General features: G+C 39.8%; 1 long non-coding RNA gene across 2 annotated transcripts in view; it reads left to right on the forward strand.

Moving 5' to 3' along the window:
* Window positions 1–6988: 6988 nt before the first annotated feature.
* LOC128117466 (uncharacterized) overlaps window positions 6989–16188 on the forward strand; it is a 75098-nt gene continuing 65898 nt past the window's right edge. For both annotated transcript variants that reach the window (XR_008220810.1, XR_008220809.1), the window contains exon 1: window positions 6989–7111. This is a non-coding gene — a long non-coding RNA (uncharacterized LOC128117466). The remainder of the gene's footprint in view (window positions 7112–16188) is intronic.

Genomic DNA, 16188 nt, shown 5'->3' on the forward strand with positions numbered 1-16188 from the left:
GTCAGCCCAGCCTGGTAGACTCAGCCAAGGCACATCCAGTCCCCTCCTCCCTGCATCAAGGCTGAGCAAAGGGTCTCAGTATAGGTTCCAAAAAGCCAGCTCATGCACCAAGGACAGGTCACAGTCCCACTGCCTGGGGGTCTCCTAAACAGTTCAAGCTCATCAACTGTCTCACTTAGCCAGAGGGCCTGGTCTAGTTCCATGGGGGCTCCTCAGCTATTGGTTCACAGTTCATGTGTTTCCGCTAGTTTGGCTATTTGTTCCTGTGCTTTTTCCATCATGGTCTCGGTATCTCTTGCTCATATAGTCTCCTGGAGCTCCACCTGGGGTTTGGCTGTGGATCTCTGCATCTGCTTCCACCAGTCACTGGATGAGAGTTCTATCATGACAGGTAGGGTGTTCGGCCATCCAATCACCAGAGTAGACCTACTCTGGTATTTTGGAACTTTTAAAATTATTTCATTAGCCAGGCTGCTGAACTGGAATCTCTATAGTATCATGCCATTGGGGAGACAGAAAAATACTTGAATAATATCCCCACATCTTTATTCTTGTTGAAAAAAATTAACGTTTTTACCACTCTGCTTAGCTTTGTTGGAGAACCACACCCATGTCTTTCCTTCCAAAAGAAGACAGGGTGCAACAAAAGCTGTGGTTGAGGAAGAGACCACATGTAGATCAGAATTCTGTTTTTCATACAGTGATGTCATCCCATCGCCCAGGCTCACTCTAACGTCTTTTTCAGCAGCTTACTTCAATGTCTCAGAGAGAAGCGAAGCATACACATAGGTGGACCCCTTCTAATTTTATCTAGGGAGTTTCTACTTCAAATACAGTTTTAATGCAAAACATTACAGAGATGAATATAATCAAATTTTAATTTTATATGAAAACAAATGGAGTGAAAAATCCACATTTTGTGAAGTAAGAAGTCTCCAAGAGGACTATTGTTCAGAGTATTAATGCTGGCATAAGGGCCGTGGAAAATGTGAGGTCTGAACTCTTTACATAAGGAAAGTCTCAGAGTTCCCTATAGCCCAGTGTCCTTCTTTGTAAAATAGGATGGTAAAAGCATTTTGTGCTTCCAAGATTTCTACAAGAAACACTCACGAGTACGTTTTGTAAATTCTAAAAATTAAATTACAGATTATTATTATTTACCAATATAGAAAGATCCTATTCAATTATTGCTTAAGAATACAGATTCTGACATCATTTTTAACCAAACAAAGAACTTTATCCTGGGTAAAAGGAGGTGGGGAGTAAGTGATGCAATGCTTGTTGATTTTGCAGTTTCCTTCAAACTCCCTGGCTTTGGTTAAGCCTTGACTTAAAAACATCAGCCAAGAGAAAGAATAGCGACAGAGAGTCTCAGAGGCTACTGGATAAAACAAGCTTTACAGTTTCCTAAATATCAGACACAAAATCAAATTATTATTATTTTACCATTTATGACCGTAAGAACTCCAAATATCATTACTCTTAAGAGAATTTTTTTGATGTTGTAGTTTAAAAATGCCTGTTACATCCCCTCTGTTTTGATGTTGAAGATGGTTTTCAAAACAATGTCTCATTGATTTTTCTCAACCACACAATAAGTTACAGACACATTTTGTAGATAATTATCATTTGATTAAGAGATACTAAGTCATATGCAAAAATTATACAAGTGAGCCACTCAGAACTTAATCCCATATCTGACTTCTATTTATTCCTCTGCATCACAGACAGAATAAATACACTTGGGTGCTCCCAAAATTTTTACGAAGAAAGGAAACAGGGTAAATCTGTGAGATTTTTCTTTTCTTCTTTTTTAAAATTTTTTATTTTTTTTTTACTTTTTCTGAAAATAGATTTGTTTTCACATAATACATTCTGATTATAGCTTCCCCTCCCTCTAATCCTCTCAGCTCTTCCTCCCCTATCCCCATCCAGATCCACCCCTTTTCTGTCTCTCGTTAGAAAACAGTGAGTCATCTAATGGATAATAATATAATAAAATATCAGATAAAACAAAAACTAACATATTGAAATAGGACAAAATAAACAGAAGGAAAAGATCCCAAGAGAAGGCACAAGAGAGAACCACTCATTTGTACGCTCAGAAATTCCATAAAAACACTCAACAGAAGATCTGTAGGGTAACTCTGTGTGTGTGTGTGTGTGTGTGTGTGTGTGTGTGTGTGTGTGTGTGTGCAATATATAACATATATAACATAATTTTTAAGATTACATTTTTTAAAAAGAATAAAAAGCCTTGATATGACATTCTGAGACAAGGAACCTCCAAAGATGCTGTTAAGTTTCTTTCCTGTAGGCAATCTACTTCTGGGTATGCAGCCTAACCTTGGTGTAATTTATTTTCCCAGTGAGATTTCTTGGAGAAAACTAAGTTTTCATTTACAAGTGGCAATTAGTTGAAGATTGCTTCTGGGTTAAGGGGAGAAGCATACATCTATGTCTTCTTTCAGCTCTAGGACCCTTTGTGCTGCAGACCTATGCAGGCCCTGGGCATGCTCCCTCAGACTCTGTGAGTCCATACACTCAATGATCTTGTTGATTTAGAGGGCATTGTTCTTCTGGTGTCCTCCATCACCTCTGACTCTAACACTCTTTCTACCTTCTTTTCCCCAGGACCCCCTGAGCCCTGCGGGGAGAGATTTGATGGGGGAGATTTTCTCTTTTTAACTATGTGTCTGCATGAAGCCAGAATTTTTCAGATCCTTTAACCATAACTTATGGCAGTAGATTGAAATCAGATGTAAATATGAAAATTCTACTGTATTCTATTAAATCAAATATTAAAGGTATTTCTTTAAAAATATAAAGTAATGCTCCTCTTCTAATTAAATTTTAGTTTCATATTTGTCAATATGTAATTGTTATTATTATTTTAAATTAATTAATAACTTAAAAACTAAAAGTGAGTCAATAAAATGGTTAGTATCAATTGATATGATCACCCAAATTTATTTAGGATCCTTAATAATTACAATATTTTGAAGAACTCCTGAAACCAAACCAAAAGTTTGACATTGCTTGACAAATACTGCTCCACTTTATGATCCAAGAATATCCATCTCTTGTCTTTACTTTTACCACAGTATTTACTTTTCAAGTGTGCAAATGGACCTTGTTATTTTTATTCCACTCACGGAAGGAAAAACACAGAGCGTTAAAGAAAGTAGTTTTATCATCAACCCCTGTGCAGTTATTGTTTCACACTTATAACACCAATCGCTTTTCACCGATTTGTTTTTCCATCTCATAATGTGATGGAATTGACAATTCAATTTAATAAGAAGTCAAGGCCTTTGGGGAAGGAGAATATTTGCATGGTTAAATGACTTATATTTTCTTGCTTGATGTCCTATCCTTTTCTAGTTACTACTTTAAAATCACTATTAAATTTGCAAACATACAGCTCTTTCAATGGCTGCTGATAATCCATAACTAATTCAAACACTCTTGTCAAATTATTCAACTATTTCTCAGTTTACAATAATATAATAGGAGGTAGGAACAGTTTCTGGAGAAATTGAGTAAGCGTCTGGGTACTAGATGAAGGGACCTGGAGACATTCCTACACTTTGTGTCATTAGATAAGGGAGGGTATGCTGAACAAATTTATGCTCGTTTTTACCTTGATAGAGTACAAATAGCACCAAGGAACCATAAAACAAAAGAAACCACGATTTGAAGAAATCTAGTGATCTTTTCTTAAAGGTAGGGAAGAAATGTTGATAGGACTGGGGAAAATCACAGAGGATTTCTTGTTTTGTTTGCAAATGGAAGCCAAATAAATGAACAAAGCCATTTATCAGAAACCTTCCTTAATTATATGTCTGAGAAATCAAAGTCATCCAAAAATTGTTTTTGTAATAGTAAATGGTTTTAATGATTAAAAATGAATTCCATTTTTAAATTATCTATGATACACATAAGTTGTGAGATATATATATAAATTTCAAAGGAAAATTTTCCATCTGGGCTGACAATGTTCCCTTCAAGAGCCAAAGACCACATAATGAAATTCCCAAAACCAGGCATGAGAAGCCCTCTTTTGAGTTGTTAGGGTTGTCCAAGAGATTCCCAAAACATTACAGGCTATTGCTATTGCCCTTGGTTGCCACCAGAGGTTGAAGTAAGTCCCTGCTGGTAAAGATATTACATACTTCAGACAAAGGTTTCAGAGGACCCTGACCTGAAACTGACCCTAAAACCTGCTTTCTGAGGACTGATTTCCATGGTACAAGAAGCTTTGTATACTTTTTGGCATGAAAACACCAGGCCAGCCTCCAAATGAGGGAAGCATCCAATAGTCCTACACAAATATGATGCCTGTGAGCCACAACAATGATCCGCCCATAGGAATGAGAGTCCTGAGCGTGCAGTATCAGCATGCCTACTTTGGTGGCAATGAACAGTCCTCTAATCGGAATAAGATTTTCTCAAAAAGAGGGAAGCCATGCCTGGTACTAGAAACCTAGCTCTTGAATGCGAATCAACAACCACCACTTTACTACCAACATAATCCCTAAGTACATTCTAAATATTTGACTTATACCCATGGATATAAGTGTCGTCCGTCCTCATCACTCTTCAAGGAAACTTCTCTTCACAACAGATGGAGAACACTACAGAAAGCCACAACCAATCCGAATGCAGAGTTGTGGAGCTAAGATCCAATGGATACATCTACAATGCAATACCTGTACCTAAAGCTCAGGGATCATTGTAGAAAAGGGACAGAAGTACTGTAAAAGCCAGAGGAGCAGGGAGTTTGCTGTGAGACTCTGCCTCCTTATAGTATCAGATGTGTGGTAGTTTGAATGTAGCTGACCCCCATAAGCCCATTGGGAGAGGCACTCTTAGGAGGTGTGGCTTTGTTGGAGTAGGTATGGCCTTGTTGGAGGAAGTATGTCACTGTGGAGGAGGGTTTTGAGGTCTCACATATGCTCAAGCCACACCCAGTGAGACAGACCACTTCTTGTTGCCCATAGGTCAAGATGTAGGAATCTCAGCTCTTTCTCCAGCGCCATGTCTGCCTGCATGCCACCATGTAGCGCCATAATGATAATGGACTGACCCTCTGGAAATGCAGCCCTGCCCAATTAACTGTTTTTACTCTATAAGAGTTGTGGTGGCCATGGTGTCTCTGAACAGCAATAGAAGCCCTAACTAAGACAAGAGGTTACACTCATACCATAAAGTCTCATCACTGTGACTGCTAAACATGAGCTGAACAAGGACAAAAATAGATATGCCAAAATGGATGGGGAAAAAACAGGAGGCCTCAATCCTTCACAAAAAACTATATGCAACTAAGGAATGCTGAGAATTGGAGAAATAGTCTTCTCGGGGAAAATCACCCTAATTGGTTGTCTAATACCAAATGATCATCTCTGCAAAACTACATACAAGTAACATTTTATGGACTGAGAAAGTTGTACCTGTGTATTTAGGAGTATGGATATGTATACATGTACATGTACATATATAACAACAATTAATTTTAAAAGAGGCCAGCCATGAATTTGAAAAAAAAATCAAGATGTTTTATATAAAGGGTATGAAGGAAGAAAGGGAAGGGAGAAGTGATGTAATTATAATATAAACTTAAAGAAATAAAAAAAGTAATTTAAAATAAAATTTAAAAAGCTTTATTTCATAACCACCTTTAATGCAGTGTGGCATTGAAAAGAATACAGAGATCTAGTTCCACTGATACTTGCCTGGTCTAACTCTATACTGTATGTGTATATACTGAAGGAAGTGCGTAGTACACCAAAAATGGCTGAAGGGGTAAAAACTAACATTTTACTTACAATTCCAGAATAGATACATGTTACCATTTGTGAGAGCTATAGAAAAGTAGTAATAAAATGAAATTATTGGAAAAAGGTCATCACTGATATCATTATCAAATGAGTAAACTATGAGGATGTGTGGACAAGTGTAGATCAGAAGCATAAAATCCATCTACTATCCTGTTCTAGCAGAAGTTTCCATCATTTTACTCCCTGCTAAACTGATAAATATTAAGAATAACTCTTCATTCTTAAAAGGAGTTAAACTTAACAAATGAATTTCCCAGAATAATATCGTGACTGATGTCTTTTAAAACCTTTTCATCAACGTATGGTTTTCTGTGGCACACATACTTTAAAATGGTAAGAGCAAGATTCATTTTTTGTACTCTTAACTGGTACAGGCAAAATACAAATCTATAATAGAGTTTTTAAATTTATATTTTGGAAAGGAGAGAAATGGTGAGCACTTCAAATATACATATGGTCCAAAGACACATAATGAGGATATATCATGGGCATAATGTAATTGTCTGGCTGTATTTCTTTGCACCCTCCCAAATCTAAAAGTGGCACTGCTTTCAAGTTCTAACCAAAAACACATAGAATGAACTTAAGTACAACGTAGTTGAGAACCAAACACCAGAACCCCAGCTTATAATCAGCATGCCCATCCCATAAATACAGGAGAAATTCTGGTGGAATTACAGGGAGAGGCCAGTATTTGCTTTGGCAGATGTTGCGTCTGTGCAAGTGGGAACACAGCTGTATGCAGAATGTTTCAGTGTTTCTGAAACTGCTGAACTAGACATAAAGGAATACCCAACTTACAGTGTATCAGCCAGTTTAGAGAACAAAGTACCGTTTTGTCCTTTTTTAGAAATTGTGTAGAATAAGCAAGCAGTAATAAACCACCAGTGAGTGGGTCCATTATAGTTTGTTTTGTGACCCATCTTTGCCACACGGCTGTAGTTGTTTTTTCGCTTTCAATATTTCATATTTTCTATGTCACAGAGAGAAAAGCTGGTGATCCTGAAGTCTAAAGCATGATTGACAGGTTACATGTGAGTGGGAAGTTCAATAAAAGTGGAATTTCTCATATTTGACTTCAGAAATGTCATGCTGCAAATTGAGAATACAGTTCGGGAACTGAAAAAAGGATTTTCACAGAAGGCTGTTCAGTTCCCTTCACTTAGTCAAATGCGCTGCTTCTTGGAGAAATTTATGTCCTTAACACATGAAAAGAAAGAGCAGCAGCGTTTCATCCTCCAAGCCAGGCTCTACGTGAAGGCATTTGTTACGTGAGTAGAGACACGCAGAGTGCCTTGCTACTCCCAGTCTCAGACTTTGCAGACTTCTCTTGGGCTGACTGATCATGACTGGCTGCAGCAACTGATTCTAAATTGAGTTTGTGTGTCCAACTCCTCTACTAATTCAGTGTTAGACCTACCTTGTGTTTCAGTATTAGTTGGATTAACAGAATTGTTTTCAAATTTTTTAATCTATTGTTTTTCAAATTTAATTTGGCACACCACAATATCTCTTCATAACTTCATTTTCTTTTCCAGCTTTAATCTCTAGACTATTTTTAAATGTTTGTGTAGTGTATTGGATTGATTATATGTGCCCTGGGCGTAGAATGCTATTATGCAAAATGATAGGATATCTGCCATTTATCTGTGACTCTGCCCCCAGGATTCCACTAGTAGAGCTTACCATTTTAGATCATAGAATACTAAGCTGAAACTACTAAACATCTTCCACATTCTCTGTGTTCTGTTTTTCATATGTTTGAAGGGGAAAGAGAATAGCAGCACTGTTGTGTTACCTACTCTCTCCTTACTTAGTTCAAGATTTTACTGAGAGTTGACTCTATCCCTTACCTTCCCAGTGAAACAACTTCCTTCTCACGGGGATATGAAGACTTCTCCCTTTCTAACACAGTTTACTGTGGCCTGCTTTGCTAACCAAGAAAAGGCATTTTTAAAAGCAAAATATCTACATCCATGAAAGAAGAATGACTTTGTGTTTGTCGCACACCAACCACTGTGTTCTGTGCTTTGCAAGGTTTATCTTAGCTCATGCCGACGTTGTCTTGCAGCTGTTCGGAAAGGCATGCTCAAGGTTCCAGTGCAGTAAGAAAAGAGTAAGAGTAAGAAAAGAAAGGGCTGGGGACCCAGGGAATCTATTTCTTAAATACGGTGTGAGGTGATGTCTGTAAGTAGAGTGACCATTTCTAGTGCGACAGATGAACTGGGGCTGAGAGGGCACCTCAGTGGTTAAATGCACTCAACTCTACTTGAAGAGGATCAGGGTTCAGGTCTCATTACATGACAGGACTCGTGGTTAATTCTGTCATCCCGGTAGCCATTTCTCTACGAGCCACTTTTGTATGTGTGGATAATGTTCTCTAAGCATGGAAATAATTAATTATGAGAATTCATGAAACAATTGTATGTTAATACATCTAGGCAATAGTAGGTGTCAGCAATTGTGTGTTTCTATATTCATATTTTAACTTCTGGTTCTTATAAAAAACAATCATCTTAGGTTTTAGAAAAAGTTGTAATTGACAAAGAAAGCAAATGTAATGAACATTTTTGTGAATCAGATTTGTGTAACATAGTAGAATTGGTACATCACGTTTACTAAGAAAAAATAGTAAAAAGTTTATGTGATGGATTTCTTACTACACAAACAAAAATTATTATTTATGAAAAGGAACTGCTTAAAGTAGGAGGGCAATTACTCCCCCTCCCTACAACAACGTGCTCCATGCTCTCTGAAGTCTATAGTAAAATTTCCAATAGTTACTAGATCTGTATGTCATGTCACGGGCTGGAAGGAGACACTGAGAAAAGAGTTGCTTTCGGTGAGTTTGGGCTCGTAGTGGAGTCTGCAAGAACAGCTACATTAGAAATTTGTCAAAGCCAGAGAGATGACTGGAGCCACACAAATAAATAGCAAAACAAACAACAGCCAAGATGGAACCAACCAAATACTGAAGAGCTTCAGAAGCAAACATTTAGCAGAAAACATCAGTCCTTAACTGTCACAACACTCTCAGAGTCCCAGTGGCCCTACATGCTGTAAAGAGGCATGTACTTCTGCGGGGAACATACATGACCTCTAACACTCTCAGAGTCCCAGGGGCCCTACACGCTGTAAAGAGGCATGTACTTCTGCGTGGAACATACATGACCTCTAACACTCTCAGAGTCCCAGGGGCCCTACACGCTGTAAAGAGGCATGTACTTCTGTGTGGAACATACATGACCTGAGGGAAAACTGCATGCGCAGCAGAGACAGTGCCTGGTGTCGTATTTGATTTGAGAGAAAATGCTGTTATTTGTCCATAATAGATCCTGTGACAAAGAAATTCCTTCCAACTAAGCATGGGTTCCAGGATCCAGGCAGGAAGAGCCAGGCCCAGCTGGAATACCCATAGGAGGAGGAAGGAAAGTCTACCAATCTCCATGTGCCATTTACAGTCATCCGAAAAAGTATTTGCACAACCTGTTCACACTGACAGACATTTTAAGGGAGTTGCTTGAGACCCAGAAAATACAGGAGGCAGGGAACACATGAAGACTCAGAAGATAGAAGGGTCAGGTGACAGAGACACAGGATAAGTGTGGTAAGTGTGGAAGTATATGCATGGTCCTTCAGCAATTTGTTTTCAAGAGCATTGTGAGCAGTTCTTAAATAAGAACATGCAATACTGTTAAACACTAGTCTAGATTAAAATCATTTTGTCTTGTAATATCACAAATAATGAGAAGAAATAATTTAAAAATATGCTTCCAAAGAGAACAAGTATGATATTGAAATAAACTAGATTTTATGTAAATTAAATTAAAATTTGTCATAAGATTACAAGGTTAGAGAATACATTTTGAAAAAAAAATAGCAAAAATATAAACAAAGCTTAGCTTTTCAAATGTTTATATTAAAGTAGGGTACATGTTTGAGTCTTCAAACAAAAGCTATGAATTTTGTTTTTGGACTTTTCAAAACCCAGCTTTATTTTCCATTTATTCCTATAACTTCTTTTCTAGTTTTTAGTATAGAAAATGTTTTCATGTTGTTGAAACAGCCTCAGAATTAGAAAAAGAATGAACAAATCTTGTTATTGGGGAAATTGGGATCCCTTTCAAACTCTTGCCTTGTTAACAAAAGAATTTTGAAACAGATTCAGAAGGAAACTCAAGCACAATTTTATTTGTGTGTCAGAGAAAAACAGGGCAGGAAAGCTGTAAATCTTGGCAGCACCCAGCAGGAGAGAGATGGGGAAAGGGTCCAAGGACACCATGCTGTGTGGAAGCGGATGTGCTCAGTAATGGAGGTCCACAGTGGCTGGTACAAGGGTCGAGTGGAGCTTCAGATAACTAGTGAGATAGCCCAGGATGTCAGGAAGGCATGTTTACACAGGAAAAAATAGGTCTAGGCTTTTGGGAAAAGATGTGGATCAGCAAATTATGTTATTTAAGCTTAGAATGCATATTTTTTAAAAAGTGGTCAAGTTTAACAGTGCTGACTTAAGGGAAGTGTGTTTGTGGCGCACTGAAGGAGAGCTTTGGGCAAAGCACATTATCTCATTAAGTGGGTAACTATTATACCTCCCATTCCCTTACAACGTATTGAGATTTCCAGTGGGGTGGCCTCCTAACCAGGTAATTGACAGGCCCAGCTACATTTACTTCCTGAAAAATATATTCTACTCTATTCTTTTGGCCAAGAGGCCTAAGGAAGGGCAATTGTGATGTTTTCCTTTCCATTATCCAGGAAAGTCAGAGGTGGTGTCAAAGCCCATCATGAGGGAAGGATCCATCTTCGGCAGCCTCTAAGGCTGTTGATCCCTACCCACCCTAACAACCTTCCATCCTTTTAAAGCCAAGTTGTGGTGATATATTGTGTCCCCCAATATATTGTGCACCCTAATAAAGCTTATCTAAGGATCAGAGGAAAAAGGCAGTCACTATAATAAACATACAAGTCAAGCCACGGTAGCACATGCTTTTAATCTTAGCATTTGGGAGGCAGAGATCCATCCAGATCTCTGTGAGTTCAAGGCCGCACTGGGAACAGAACCAAGCATGGTGGCACATGCCTTAGTCCCAGCACTGACCATAGAGGTCTGGAAGTCTGTACAGACAGACAGGAAGTGATGTAACTGGGCAGAGAGAGGAAGTGAGATGGCAGAACAGAAAGGCATATGGACCTGGGTATACAGGAAATAGGTCTCTCTGGAAGCTGAGGAGTTGGTGAGGTGAGGTTGACTGTGGCTTGTCCTATTCCTGATCTCTCAGTTTTCACCCCAATATCTGGCTCCAGGTTTTTTATTAATAAGACCATTTAGCAATTCATCTTATACCAAGTCATAAAAATCTTGCTGTTATTTTATTATTAAATTCATCTTTTAAAAATAACTTCCATCAGTCACACAATTCCTTTATCAGTTCCTGATGCAAATGATAAGTCTGCAAATATTGATAACTGCCCAAAGGAAGTTTATGTGCTGTTTAAAGAATCAGTACCAATAACAAATGCAATACAGTAAAATCAGTACCTTGGGGCTGGTGAGATGCCTCAGTGAGTAAGGAGGACACTAGAAGCCTCACCTGATGACCTAAGTTCAAAACCCAGGATCCATGTGGTGGGAAGAAAAAGTCAACTACCACAAGCTTTCCTCTATACAAGTGCACTCTGTGTCATGTGACATCCATACACACAGAGAGAGAGAGAGAGAGAGAGAGAGAGAGAGAGAGAGAGAGAGAGAGAGACAGACAGACAGACAGATAGATGGACAGAGAGAGGGAAAGAAGCAGAGATAGACAAATACACACATGCACACAGACAGACAGACAGACACAGACTGACAGAAGCAGACAGAAAGACAGGGACAGTGAGAGAGAGAGAAAGAGACAGACAGACAGACACACACACACACACACACACACACACACACACAATCAAAAGAGAGAGAAGAGACAGAGAAACAGAGAGACATTCATACAAAATAAGTTCACTTTTTCTTCCAGTCAAATTTCTCAAGCAAGCTCTTTATAACAGCCATCTCCATTTCCACTCCTTTGACAGGGCTCTCATTCTGCTGCAAAGGATCTCTTTGTGTTTTCTAGTGAGATTGTCAATCCAGTGAAAACCCCTGTATGGCGGCCTTAATAACTTCAAGAATGCCCAAGGCTATGGTGCCTCTACATTTCGAGATTTTTTTTCTCCCTGGCTCTGTTCCTCTCTGAACATCCCTCTTCTTACAGGTGAAGCCCCTCAGTAGACTCGTGTGTTAATTGTTGTCAGTCATAGTCCCCCTCTTTCCTCTCCTTAGCACTTCAGTTAGGATGTACACCCAGATGCCAAACGCATCTCTCCAGTCAGTCATCACTTTAGACTTCTAAACTCATTTGCACCACAACTTTTTTTTAAAAAAAGTCGATTGACTTGTCTAAAACCAAATTCATTACTCCTCTCCAATCCATCTTCTTTTTCCTAGTTACCACTAGTTACTGCAGATTCCAGTTCCAGGGTCAGTTCCACAGGGTGGTCAGCACAGCAGAGACCAAGGATGCTGTCACTCATTACTGTGTGTCAGCACTTTGCACAATGTCTCTTACATAATAAGAGGTCAATACATACTTTATTTGAATGGATAAAGGAATGGTTCATGGACTTACAGAAGAACAGGTGACGTTGTTTGAATCAGAATGACTCCCCCACCCTCACCCCCCACCCCATCCCCACTGCCGCCATGGGTTCATATGTTTGAATAGTTACTCCCCTGTTAGTGAAACTGTTTGAGGAAGGATTAGGAAGTGTGCTCTTGTGCCATTGGGGACAGGCTGTGAAGTTTCAAAAGCCCATGCCATCCGTTCCCAGGCTCGCTCTCTCTCTCTCTCTCTCTCTCTCTCTCTCTCTCTCTCTCTCTCTCCCCCCCCCCCCAATCATGGTTGTATCTCAAGATACAAGCTCTCAGTGACTGCCTGCAGCTCCAGCACCATGCTTGCCTGTTGTCAGGCTTCCCACCATGAGGGTCATGAACTCCACCCCTCTGGAACTGTGAACCCCCAGTTAAACACTTCCTTTTATAAACTGCCTTGGTCACCGTGTCTTGTTTAAGAAATTTAAAAGTAACTATGACAACAGGTTATTAATTTTGCCTGGGAATTTCAATTCAATAGTAGAGATGAATCTTGAATAATGAAGATTTCATTAAAATATAAAGGAAAACCAAAGAGGCAATTAGAAGAAAACACTGGAGGAAATAAAGGTTTCAAGAGAATGAATCAAAACCTACAAAGTCAAGGGCCTTGCAATTTGGGATAATGGTGAGGAAATAAAGGATTTGGAGAAGGAACTGGAAAAGAACATGTTGCCTGAAGTTTGAGGCATCTGAATTTTGTCACCTAAGCACTGGACAGGCAGTTGATTTTTTCAAGCAAAGGAGCGGTTGTGTGTTTTACACAATACTGTGCTGCGTGTGTCTCATCCAGTTCACCGTCCTCTATTCTGTCCAGGTAGTGCTGCAAATCACTTCATTGTATCAGCTGGTTCCCTTAGAATCTGGAAACTGTAGCTATAAGCGGGGAGTGGAAAACAGCTCCTCTTCTGCATGTTGCAAATTTTTGTCAGCATCACCTTACATTTGGACCTTCATCTAGCATTCCTATATTTGGTTTCATCTGTTCCCTGGGGAGGTACGAGGGTCATCCAAGCCATGCCCCCTGCTCTAAGTTTAACTCCTGCTTTATGGAATTTTTAGTTTAGCTCCTGAGCACCCCAGCCTCCTGCCTTGTTGCCTCTGCTTTAGAGGAGAGAGAAGTTATTCATCTGGTTCCTTCTTTGTCTTATTTTCTGTGTTCTAATAAATGACAGTCATCCCATCTTTGATTCTGTATATTGAAATACCTAGTGTGACTTTATAGGGCTCTGACTGGGTCCTTGATTGGCAGAAACTCTGCTGTGGATTTGAAATGGAATGAGTAGAAGACTGGTTAAATAATTCAATACCCTAGGCATAAATAAGGTCAGGGACCATGTGACTGAAGACAATAGTTAAAAAAAAAAGACAGCGGCTGACATCTAGAGAACTCTTTCAACGTGCTAGTCTAAGTCCATGATTCTTTCGAGATTGGCATCACATTATCTCTATTTCATAGGAGACCCAGGGAAATTTGAAGCAACAGGTCTCTGGCAGGAAGTGGAACCCAGGGATTGAACTCCAGTTTTCTGGTTTTAAATTAAACAAGGCTGGGGCCAGGCTTGCACCTCAGTAGGAAACCACTCACCTGGCGTGTATAAGGTCCTGGCTTCTGTCCTCAGCACCACAAAAATGAAAAAGAAAAAAAATGCATGAGACTTCCAGGGGTGTTGGTCCTTTTATCTAGAACAAAGCAATGGTGTTTGGCTACTAGTTCACCAGAAAGAATCACCGAGAAAGAGAAGTCAAAATCACTTTAGAAACTCAGTCTTGATGCCCGGTGACTGATGAAGCTTTTCACAACAGGGGAGAACAAGAATAGTCAGACAGAGGCTTAGGTGTCTGCTATGACTCCCCGGCTATTCAAAGTCACGGGACGTCCGAGGCATGACGTGGGCTGGAGGCTGGATCTGAGCTGGATACTGTAAACAGGCTGAGGTGAAGATAAAGAGTTCAGGGCTTAGATAAATCATGAAAGCAGAGAGCAATGCCTGAACTAAGAGGAGCACTGGAGTGAGAAGAATTCTCAAACTGTTAGATACAGGTCTGTGTCATTCTTTTTCTGTCCATAAAGAATAACAGTCGTGAAAAAATATGTGTTAACCAGTGGAATAGGACAGGAGGGATGAAAAGAAATGTGTGTGGTGTAGCACACAAGAAAGCATGCAACTATTCCAGAGATTTACATTTACCCTTATTTCTTTCCTTTTTACGGAGAGAGAAGAAAACAAAAGGAGGAGGAAAGGGAGATAAGAGAGCTTGCAACAATGTTTTCCTTTCCAACTGAAAAGCAGGGTCTGCTAGATTGATTATTCTCCTTAGAACTGTTTGGCCACCACAACAAGAATGACATCAGCAACCCAATCCCTGGCTGAGCAGAATGAGTCGGGTTTTTTTTTTTTTTTTTCCGTCCGTTTTCACTTTATTAAAATATTTTACATTTGTTGAGAAAAAACAAAACAGAAAACCCACAGTCAGAGGAACCCAGTGAAGGGAGAGAACTGAAAACCCAAATATGGAGAGCTTCTGATTCGCCGGAACTGCAGAGGCCTGAGCACTAGTGCAGTTCACAGAGTGAAAAGCAAAAGGCTACTCAAGAAATAAGTCACCCTAAATCGCACGAACTTCAGAGCTTGAACTTGTGAGAACAGATAGGGGTGGGTCTGGGAAGGGGGCAATCCTCTGTTCTCAAGGACGAAGTTGCAGACCTTGCTAACTGTAGGGAAACAAGCAATATTGCAACATCGTCTGTTCTCCATAATGCATTCTGCTCACATTAGTATAAACTTCTGTCGAGGTTTCAAATGTATCTAAATATTTGTTTCCTTGGATCGAGGCAGGCAGGAAACGCGGAGTAAAGGGTGGGGCGGGAGCTTGCTCCCTTGTAACGCTCCGGGCCAAGCAATCTGCGAACACTCCGTTTTTTGGCAAATGATTTGCCATGATCTGTTTGAGACCCAGGCTGCTAATGTTGACCTTTACATCCCTCAGCAATGGGAGATTTATAACTAGGGGGCTTCGTTTGGAAAAGGAATCCCCGTTTGGCGACTTTCAGCAGTTACTTTTCTAAAGAACCACTACAGACTCAGAAGTGTGAGTAGTGAGGCCCTTAAGCTGTTGCGAGTGTGTGCATCACAGACTACAAAGAACACCATGTCATCTTATTTCTCATTAAGAAGACGTGCAGTCTCCAAGATCCCACTGCTTGTTATTTTATACAAGTACTAATTAAATATTATCAAGAAAGCCTACCAAATTCTACAACAATACATGAAAAAACACAAAACAGATAAATTCATTCCCTGAAATTCTTTAAAGATTAGTTTTTAATGTGTAATTGTGTATGTGTGGTGTGTGTCTGCAGTGTGTGTGTGTATGTGGTAGAGTGTGTGTTTGTGTGTGTGGTGTGTGTGTGTTTTAGGCCTCCTGAAGGCTTCTCCATCATCTCAGCAAACTGAATCAGACTGAATTGGAAAGCCCAGGTTTAATGGGAAAAGCATTCCCAGGTGATTCCCACCCCTCAGAGAGGAGACAGGGACATAAGACCAAAAGAACCATGTGTCTGTTTTCTGGGATGCAGCTTATATACCCTGTGGGAGTGGTCTTGAGCCTCTCTGGGGGAGGAGCTGTGTTTGGCTGGCTTTGAAGTGTTGAGTTTGGGGA

Source organism: Peromyscus californicus, unplaced genomic scaffold, assembly GCF_007827085.1.
Source record: "Peromyscus californicus insignis strain IS unplaced genomic scaffold, ASM782708v3 Scaffold_21__1_contigs__length_65335640, whole genome shotgun sequence".
Classification (NCBI taxonomy): domain Eukaryota; kingdom Metazoa; phylum Chordata; class Mammalia; order Rodentia; family Cricetidae; genus Peromyscus; species Peromyscus californicus.